Below are 10246 nucleotides of genomic sequence, written 5' to 3' on the forward strand. Positions count from 1 at the left end.
TATCTAATATCTGTTACATTCAAGAGATCTTCTAAAATTTTCTTGTGGACTGACAGTCTTTCCCATCTCAGTTCATGGGAATTCCAACTCACTCAAAATACTAACTCCAAAAGCTAACAAATACTAACCAAACCCCAAAGTGACAAAAAGATGGTATCAAAATATTAATATCAGACACAATGTATAATATGATAAAAATGTTTTATGAGATCTATATAGTCATTACATAAGCATAAAAGGTAAACAAAAACCACTAAGAAGATAACACCATGAATGTTCATACATTCCACTTAGCCTCTACACTGATATATTAAGCAGAAAATGAGAAAGAGAGAGAGAAGGGGAGAGAGAAGCAGAGAAGAGAAAGAAGGAAGGAGAGTAGACAGAGAGGAAAGAGATAGGATTTAAACAACATAATATAAGCTTAATTTTGTAGTCTTATATAAACATACCTTTATAGATTTGTAAAATACAAAAGGTATATACAAAATAATAATCTATGATCATGTCTCTCTAAACAAAATAATAGCAAGAAATACCAAAAAGCTTTAAAGAAATCTCCATTTTTTTAAGAATTAGAAATACAGTTTTAACTAACACATGGTCAAAGAAATAATCACAGTGCTTATTATAAAATATTCAAAACTGAACAGCACATAAAATACTACAATCTCTAACTACATTTCACAGTGAATGCACTAAGTGGATGGAAACTTATAACTTCAATACATAACTTGGAGTCAGACATTTTCTGAATTACAAAAAAGACAATCTAGTTTAAAATTTTTGAAAAGTAGGGAAACCAAATAATATAGCATGAATGGAACAACAAGAAGAGAAGAGCAAGAAGAAATATCAACCAAAAAGAAAAAGTTTTAAATAGTTTTTTGAAAAAACTAATACCAAGAGGAAACCTCAGTTGAGAGAGTTCAGCATAAAATCAAAAACATACTTACTAATGCCAGTAATAAAAAAAGGAGATAAACTGTAAATAAGAAAGAGATTAAAGCAATATATTATCTTTGTCCCAGCATTCCAAAAAATAAATTTTTAATTTTGTGGAAAACACTGATTACCAAATTGACTACATTAAGTTTGAAAAAATGAAGGGATATTAAACATAAAAATCCTAATTTTTCCACGATAAAGACACAATAAGTGTACTACCCCAATATGATTTAAGCATTGAGGTTTAGCAACTCATAAAGAAGTATGTAGTCTTATGCAGTCTTTCTTATCAAATGGAAGAGGGCAATCTACAGTAGCATTCACTTCAGTAATACATAAGGACTCAGAAAATATAATTTAAACCTACCTTATTGAAATGTAAATGTAAATATCTTAAATAAAATATCCCCTACTGAAATCCAGATGCTTAATTTATTTATGTGTATCAAATATAAATTCAGTATGTCTGCATGGATGTGTGCATGTGCCTATACCACATTATCTCTCTATCCTTAGGATTACCCCCCCAAAAAACAATGAAATTTTATCAGCACAAATAAACATTAATAAATATTAACATAATTAACTGCATAAATTATAGCAGAAAATAATTATTATTTCAATAGATACAAAAATGCATTTGATATTATTCTAATCCATAATAAAATAAGTTTAGGTAACTTTCATTAGATTACAAAATTTTTGTAATGAATATGTAATAGATCCTATAAAAATCATAGTCATAAAAATGTTAGGAGGATATCCTTTGCAAGGATGTACAAAAAATAATGGATACTATTTGGTAGCGTATGCAAAAGTATAATGTAGTGCATAGGCAGTGGAAAAGAAAAGTAATAAAAAGTAAAATGATTAAAAGGAATGAAACAAAATCACTCTTGGCAAGTGTTAAAGTGCACACAGATAACTCTTGAAGCCTCTACAGAAAATATTTAAAGTAGGACACAAACAATATGAGACCAATATATAAACTTTTAAAAACAACCATGCTGCATTTTGTGTACACAATTTTGTGCTGTGCTTTCTGTTGTTGGCTTGGTACCATCATCAGCCTACTGAACCCTGGGAACTACATTTCCCAGAATAACCGTCCCCTTAATGTGTCAAGTTCAAGTGCTCCAATGAGAGGAGCCCACGGATTCAGAAACTTGAAGTGAAGAGGCAACCAGCAGTTTTAGACAGCAAAGAGGTCAATTTCTGATGGCTACCACAGGACCAGGAAGCAGCTCGGCTTTCTCCTCTAGGTCCTTCCCATGACTGGCAACTCTCCACCTCCATGCTTACTCCAGGGCTTCAGTTTAACTTTTATATTATTCTTTAGATTTATTTTATATTATTTTAAATATTTATTTATTTATTTATTTATTTATTTATTTATTTGAAAGAGACAGAGATAGAGTGTGCATGCCAGTATAAGCAGGGGAGGGACACAGAGAAGGAGAGAGACAATCTCAGGAGGCTCCTTTGTGATGTCAGCCCAAGGCCTGATGTGAGGCTCAATATCATGAACCGTGAGATCATGACCTGAGCCAAAATCAAGAGTTGAACACCTAACTGACTAAGCCACCCAGGCACCTTGATAATAATTCTTTTTAAAAGATTACCTTTTTAGAGCAGTTTTAGGTTGACAGCAAAATTGAGAGGGATGAACACAAAATGGCTTTTTTGCAGATTCTCTGGCTTCAGCTCTTCCCACCCTGCTGCCCTGTTTTCTACATAACCCCATTGGCATATCACCTACTAGCGAATCTATTTTTCTGACTGATACACATACATACATAATAACATTATAAATAAATGGTCTGGAAAGATAAATACCAACATCAAGATACTGGTTATTTCAAAGCAAAGGAGAAGAGAATTGAATTAGCAAGGGATATAGTGGCAAATTCCAACTGTATCACTTTTATTTATTAGGAAATAAAATCTGAGGAAAGTAGAGTCAATGAACTAACACTTGTTACTTATAACAAGTGGATTATATTAGATAAATCAGTGTGTGTTAAAAACATTAAAAGTTTTATGCATTTTTCCAGATTTTTTTTACATTCATTTATTTTTGAGACACAGAGACAGAATGTGAATAGCGAAGGGGCAGAGAGAGAGACACAGAATCTGAAGACAGGCTCCAGGCTCCGAGCTGTCAGCACAGAGCCCAATGCAGGGCTTGAACCACGAACCGTGGGATCATGACCTGAGCCAAAGTCAGATGCTCAGCTGACTGAACCACCCAGGGACCCCATTCCAGATTTTTAATATATTTCCCTAAATTAAAAAAAAATGTAAATTGGTCTTTTTTACCTGAGATGCTTTCCAATATTTCTTTTCAAGTCATCAGATTTCTTGTTTAACATACTTAATTATGGCCAGAAAAGTGTAATTATATTGATGAATATGACTGATATAAAACACTAAAATTATCATCATCTGGGCTGACATTAGGTGTCTAGACACATTGCAGTTAAAATGATATATTATTAGTTTCAGAGGATTTCATGAATGAACTTGATTTCCATTTCAAATTCAAATTTTTAGTCAACCATAACATCTTACAGCAATGTTTGCTATATCATCTCTTTGAAGTGCTATTTTAAAACTATCTTTGAGGAAACTTGAAATATGAGTCTTAGTTCAGAGAGAGAATGAGTGCATCCTCAATCCTCTCCCTAATAGATATCACTAGGTTCCCTCACCATGCTCACTTTCCAGTGCAGATGAAGATGAGAAACCTGTTCAAATGCTGAGCTGGCCTAATTATACCACAGCTGTCTAATAAACTCATCACAAAAGAAGGGACATGAATATTAGTTTAACAAAGTTCATTTAGGGGCAGCTAGTTGGCTCAGTTGGTAGAACAGGCAAATCTTGATCTTGGGGTTGTGATTTTTAAGTCCTATGTTGGGCATATAACTTACCTTATACTTTATACCTTCATTTAGAGTTTTCAAAAAGGATAAAATATTTTTATGAGTCTTATCATTATTATGGTTTTATTGAGACAAGAAGAATTCATTAAGAATGAGGGCATTAAAAAACATTTGCAAGCTATGCATACTTGGTCCAGTTTTGGTATGGACTCTAGTAATACCCCTACGCACCCACTGCCATTTACTCTGTTCCTAATAATTAGCCTCTATATCTTAGATAGGTCCCTTGTGGGGAAATAGGTTCAAGAATTCCTTATACTTACATAAATGGGTTTTTAAAAAAGCTTAGGGCAGAAAGCACTGCCACAGGGCAAAAACACTCCAGGTTAGTTAGCAAGATATTATAATGGAATCATGAGTGCCTTGTTAGATCACCAGCAGGAACTACTTTCCATCTGGCACCAACATACTTTGATCACAACTTCCAACTCCCCTTGTCCCGCAGACCCTTTGCTCCTTACACAAGTTAATGATTACTATCTGATTCTTTTCTGCACATTCACCATGTAGGATCTTGAGAGCTCTTTAAATAAGACAAAACCCCTGTTCAGCACTGTTGTCTCCTCCCAGACATTAGTCTCTCTCGTTTTCATTTCTGCATCCACTCTCTTGCTGGATAAGCAAGGACTCCAGATTAACAGTCTGCAACAGTCCCAAAGAAGCCCTATGTATTATTTTGTTACCTAAAGTTGTAAATAAGCTTTACCTCATTTTTAAATGCTTCAAGATGAAAGACTTGAAAGACCATGAGAGCAGTTCAAGAGTTTTAGTCATTAGCTGTATATTAACCCCATCCTGTGAACCACATGTAAAGATATACACACAATCATATTTCATGTGAGCACAGCAGGGTACCTCAAAGCTGTTCTTAGACTTCCTTTCATAAGTACCTTGAAGAACTGCAAATAGAACTTGTCTTCTCTGGTGCTTTAAGATTAGGAGACAAATTATCTTCCTCTCTCCAGAAATGCTTCTATTATTTTTTGGACAATTGTCAAAATAGGAAAACAGGACCTATGTTTTTGTCCTTAAGAGAATCTGAGAACTGCATTCTGATCCCTTCACTTCCTTACCTCTTCCCCCACTCAAGGCATTAAAAGTGAGTGAACTGGCCTCAGACCACTAACATTTTCCTTAGCCATTCAAAATTTCAAACAGCTTGAATGGTACCCCATACGCAGCTACCTTATAGCAAGTCTCACTTCATGGTCGGACTACTGGAGGTAATGGAGTCATTCAAATGAAAATCTTTTGGTTGAAGAGTAGAGAAACTAAGAATTTTGCTTCTTTAAGACAACATGAATAGGATTAAAAAGAATCTTGAAAAGATCTGAAAGTGATTATGTAGAAATACTAGTCCAAAGTGAGGAGGAAAAAAAAATTGAGCATCTAGTAAGTAAGATCAGGTCTCTGAGTAGAAGTGACCACAGGAAGTTGGAATATACTGAGAATGTCCGAAGTGTTCCTATATCATAGCAAAGCACAGAGTATTAGGCATTTCATGGATTTAGTCATTTATAAAAAAATTATTTTATGTCTATGGTGCTCCTATCACTGTGTTGGAATAAGAGCCTATTTAAAAAGCTTTTGAAATAGTATATATACATAGCAAAAAATAAGTAAATATGCCTCCAATGCAATATGATAGTGTGTAAATGGATTATGCACAAAGAAAATTGGGCAAATCTCCATTTAATCTTAGAATTATAATAAAAACATCAGTGTACTACTTCTTCAGTTTATGATTTAAGTGGAATACCATATGGAAGAAGCTACTGAATACAGTTGCTATGTTGATTTCACTTGTAATCTGGGTAACTTTTAGACCGATGGATGGGTAGGATATCTGGATAATCAGACACAGGGGGAATAGTGACAAAGCAGGTGCAGAGTTCTCAGAATAAAATGAAGAGAGCCAAATTCTCTACTTTATAACTTGATAATAGTGTTTTTTTTAACTGTTGCACTAACTTTTCATTCAATGGAGATAAAATATTCTCACAGTGTCTGACTTAACAATTTGCAAGACTTTTTATCCTTGGACTTATTCATTAATATATTGTGTAAAACAATTCGTGGCACTTAACTTCTGTAATGAATGTCTCCAGTAGAAATAATCATTCCTTTCTTCCAACGCATTCACTAAATGGGCGATTACTGTAGGTCAGAAGGGAACATTATCTCCTATTTCGTAAGAGACCTACAATCTCTTTCCCTTACAAGTCATTTACTGATACTCTTACATTCTTACAAGGAATATTACTACTCTTGTTGGTTCTGCACTAAGACCGTTGCAGCTACTACTACTATTATTGTTGTTGTTATTTTATTTCCTGAGTGAAGACATTGGATTGCTAAAACAGATGAGTATTTGTTTTGCCTTTGGTTTTATTTATTTTTCTTTTAGAAATTGTTTTTTCTGACACCTTTTTTCCATTTTGTTTGCTTTGTGGAGGAACATGTCCCTTCCTCAGTGGCCTGAGCAGTGGGAGCTGCAGATCAGTCCTCGGGGGCAGGCGGAGGGCTCCACTCTTCAGGAGGGAACTGATGCGTAGACAGACACAGAGCACACCTGCACAGCTTCACACCAGTTTCTGATTTTAGGTGAAGTAGCAGTGAACTCAGGAGCTGGAGCAGTCCATTCACCCTGAAATCCCTCATTTTTGGCAGCAGCCTGCTCTTCCTTTTCACATTCTTCAGGATTTCTGTGGAAGTAGAAACCAGGCCCCACCTCCCATGGGAAATGTCACTCCATAAGTGCCGGAATTCCCGGGCCAGCATCCACTGCGTCAGACCCATTGATCGAACTCCCTTGTTGTTGCAAGAGATGTCAGTGTCCACAGAGTGCAGAAGAGAGTCTGTTCCCCAGAGCAATAGTAGGCAGGTTAACATAAAATGTCTCTGAAAAGCTGGTGGTCAGCCCTGGGATCAATAACCACCAGAAGTCTGGGCTCCTGGAAGGCTGCCTGGATCTGGTAAGTGAAGGTTCCAGGAGTGAAGCAGCCAGCAGTAGGAGTGGCTCCAGTGGCAGCGGCAAACTTTGGCAAAGCTCGCTAGCTAGTGGCAACAATAGCACGAGCTGTCAGCAGAAGCTTCTCCCAGGTTCTCTTCAGACACTATAGATGCCATCACTTTTCCTTTTGTAGCTGTACTGTTTCCATTTGGAAGCCACGGTTGGTGCCTCCTAAGTAGATTTCTAGGCAAGGAATTTAAGGACGTCCTCCTCCTTCATTTGCTCCAGACAAATGATGTTGCTCCTCCAAGATGTTGAGGGCTCCAGACGTTATGAAAGTTTCCCTTTAAGTTACAATGGAAATGTAGAACAATACGGTATGCAGAAAGGCTATTTTGGTTTGCTTTAAAAGCAACAGTATAAATGTTTCTAGTAATCTGTGCTGTCAAGTTCCTTCTTCTCTTTCAGAGTCACCAATGGTTGGGACACATGATCTCTGAGACTTTGTTGGACTGCTTCAGAAAATAAGTCAGAAAAAGAAGGATCTCAGGCTTCCTGCCACAAACCATGATAGAAAATGGAGAGATGATGTGGTGTCTCAGGGCTAGCCAGCAGGAGAGCCAACACAGCTCTTCAAATGTGCTTTTTTTCTTGCAAAACCTCCCACCACCTCCCTTGTGTGTGTGTGTCTGTCTGTCTGTCTGTCTCTCTACATACACATTAGAAATAATACAGTATATATATTTAAGTTATATAATTTTTCAGAAACCAATACACAGTGTACGTAATTTCAATGAGTGTTACTTTGTTACCTGATTTACTAACATTGACATTCAAAAAGTATTCTTTGTATTGGTTCAGAGCTAAATGCGCTGGGGCCTAAATAGATAATTAGTACTTATACCCTGGTATCAGTCTTAATATACTTAATATACCTCCAATATTAGGGTTTTTTATTTTGAAATTTCTGTGAGGCACTAATATACTTATAAATCTTCTGTGTTTTCCCTCATTTGTAATCTCTTTGTCTATGCCAAATCCTATTACTTGGGCTTCCACATAACATTTTGTTTTCTTCAATTTAGCATAAGTTGTGAAAATCATAGACAACCAGGAATTTGAAGTATAACAGGCTTTTTTAGACAAAGGAAGTAAAATGGCTGACAAAGTTCAAAACGGTGAGCAAGGCTCAGAGTCACTGATGGGGTGAAAGAGTCTGCGAGGTTAACTTGAGCATATTTTGGATGGATGACTTTGCAGTCTCCGGCCATACCACCCTGAACGTGCCCGATCTCGTCTGATCTCAGAAGCTAAGCAGGGTCCGGCCTGGTTAGTACTTGGATGGGAGACTGTGCATGCCTGGCTGTGAACTTTGAGTTTTAACCTGCAAAAATGACCAGTCATAGAATGATTTTAAGTCTGAGTAGGACAACTATAATATTTGAGTTATAGGAAGATAATTTTTAATGTCAAATAAAGACTACAGAGAAGGGTTGTCAAAATAACTTGAAAGAAAAAAATGGTGGCTTGAAATAAATGATTTGATATGGATGTTAGATAAAGAATGATTAAAATTGTAGTGTACTCATTGTCTTATTCTAGGTTCCCCAGAACACAGAGCCTGAGGTAAAAGCTATGTGCTACTACTTTATCAGGTAGTCCAGTCATAGGGTGCTGGATTGAGGGAAAATGAGAACAAGGTAGGAGGGAAGAAGAGCCAATAAGAGTACAAGTTTGTATGATGGTGCTGACAGAGGGACAAGGCGAAGGAATGATGAATTCATATGCAGACTAAGTATAGATCCCAGTGAGTATGTACTGCCGCCCTTTTCAGAGAGGGGAGGGGTTTAAAACAGGTGACATGACACTGAGTATATAACCAGCCTTTCTGAAGGATGATGCTATTCCAAGGTCTGTCACCGGTCTCTACTACTGGCAGGCTAATTGTATGGCAGTGGCAGAAGCAGTTACCTAGTTCAGCCTACAAGTACAAGTACATTGTTCTTGTAGGCTGATTCCGTTATTCACATGATTCCGTTATTCACATGATAGTGGTGTCTGTGGACCATTGCCCAAACTTGGGCGGGATAAGAAAGGCTTATTGAAAGTCACAGTGTTGGTCACTTTTGTATGCATCACATGAAAATAAAGATCCACATGCCTTTGTTCACTTCCTTAGGTCTATCCAAATGTCCCTTCCCCAGAACTCCGACTTTTTACCTTCTAGGTTTTCTCTTTTTTCCCTTCCCAAATCCAGATACATCAATCACCCCTTTACCTCTGTCCTAGAGGTCATGAATACCCATTCTTCTGGCCACTTCTCATCTGTAGAAAGTGAAGACTGAGTGACTGCACACAGTTTTGTTTACTGAAATTATGTCCCTTATGACTGCACTTTAGTATCACCCCTTCGTAGGACTATAATGAGGCATCAGTTCTTTCTCACCTAACACAAACGTCTTGCAATAATCCATCTGTGAACAAGCTGAAACTTATCCTACTTTATCAGTTGGTTAGAAGGAACCCCATAAATTCCTAAGTATAAGCTGAAAGAAAGTCATTTGTATAAAGAGAGAAGTAACATGGGCATTAGAATTACATGTTCACGTAATTTAAACATGCACTTGGTCTGCTTGGGACAAACCTCTACTGTGATGTTCCAAGTTCACATAGATCTTTCCTATTCTGCTTGACATTATGCCAAAATGATATGGGAAAACATACTTCAAAATGGACAGCTCCAAAATTACAATTACTTGGTGTTCCCTAGCAAAGAGCAGTTCTTACTAGGACCATAGCATCCCCCTCAATCCTTTCCTTAAGCTTTATTGAGGAAGGTATTATCTAGGCTATTATGAAAATGATAGACTGGTAGTGGGTTCTTAGCTCATAAGTATTAAATCTATTTTATCTTCCTGTATTCTTGGAGTCTTCTGATTTCAGCCTCACCACTACATCAAGGAAATAACAACATTTATTCCTAATTAACGGTAATTGAGTGCAGGATTCAAATAGCCAAGTTAATAGGTTATTAGGATATTTTAGGAGTCTTTATAATGGATATAAATTCCCCAAGGTAATTAAATTGTCTCCTATTAAAACATATTTCCCAACCCTTGGATGTCTCCTATTAAGACATAATTCCAAGGGCACCTGGGTGGCTCAGTTGGTTAAGTGTATAACTTGATTTGGTTTAGGTCATGATCTCACAGTTCATGAGTTTGAGCCTCATGCCATGCTCCATGATGACAGTGTGGAGCCTGCTTGGGATTCTCTCTCCCTCTCTCTCTGCCCCTCTCCTGTTTATGCTCTTTCTCTCTCTCTTTCTCAAAAATAAATATAAACAAACTTAAAAAAAATATTTCCCAGCCCTCAAAATCTATGCTTAAATATTTTCCAC

At 36.7% G+C, this 10246-nt stretch overlaps 1 pseudogene; it reads right to left on the reverse strand.

Annotated features, from left to right (window-relative positions):
* Positions 1 to 5091: 5091 nt before the first annotated feature.
* On the reverse strand, positions 5092 to 7125 carry LOC115291093 (annotated as a pseudogene).
* Positions 7126 to 10246: the final 3121 nt, after the last annotated feature.

This window comes from Suricata suricatta, chromosome 5, assembly GCF_006229205.1.
Source record: "Suricata suricatta isolate VVHF042 chromosome 5, meerkat_22Aug2017_6uvM2_HiC, whole genome shotgun sequence".
NCBI classification, from domain to species: Eukaryota; Metazoa; Chordata; class Mammalia; order Carnivora; family Herpestidae; genus Suricata; species Suricata suricatta.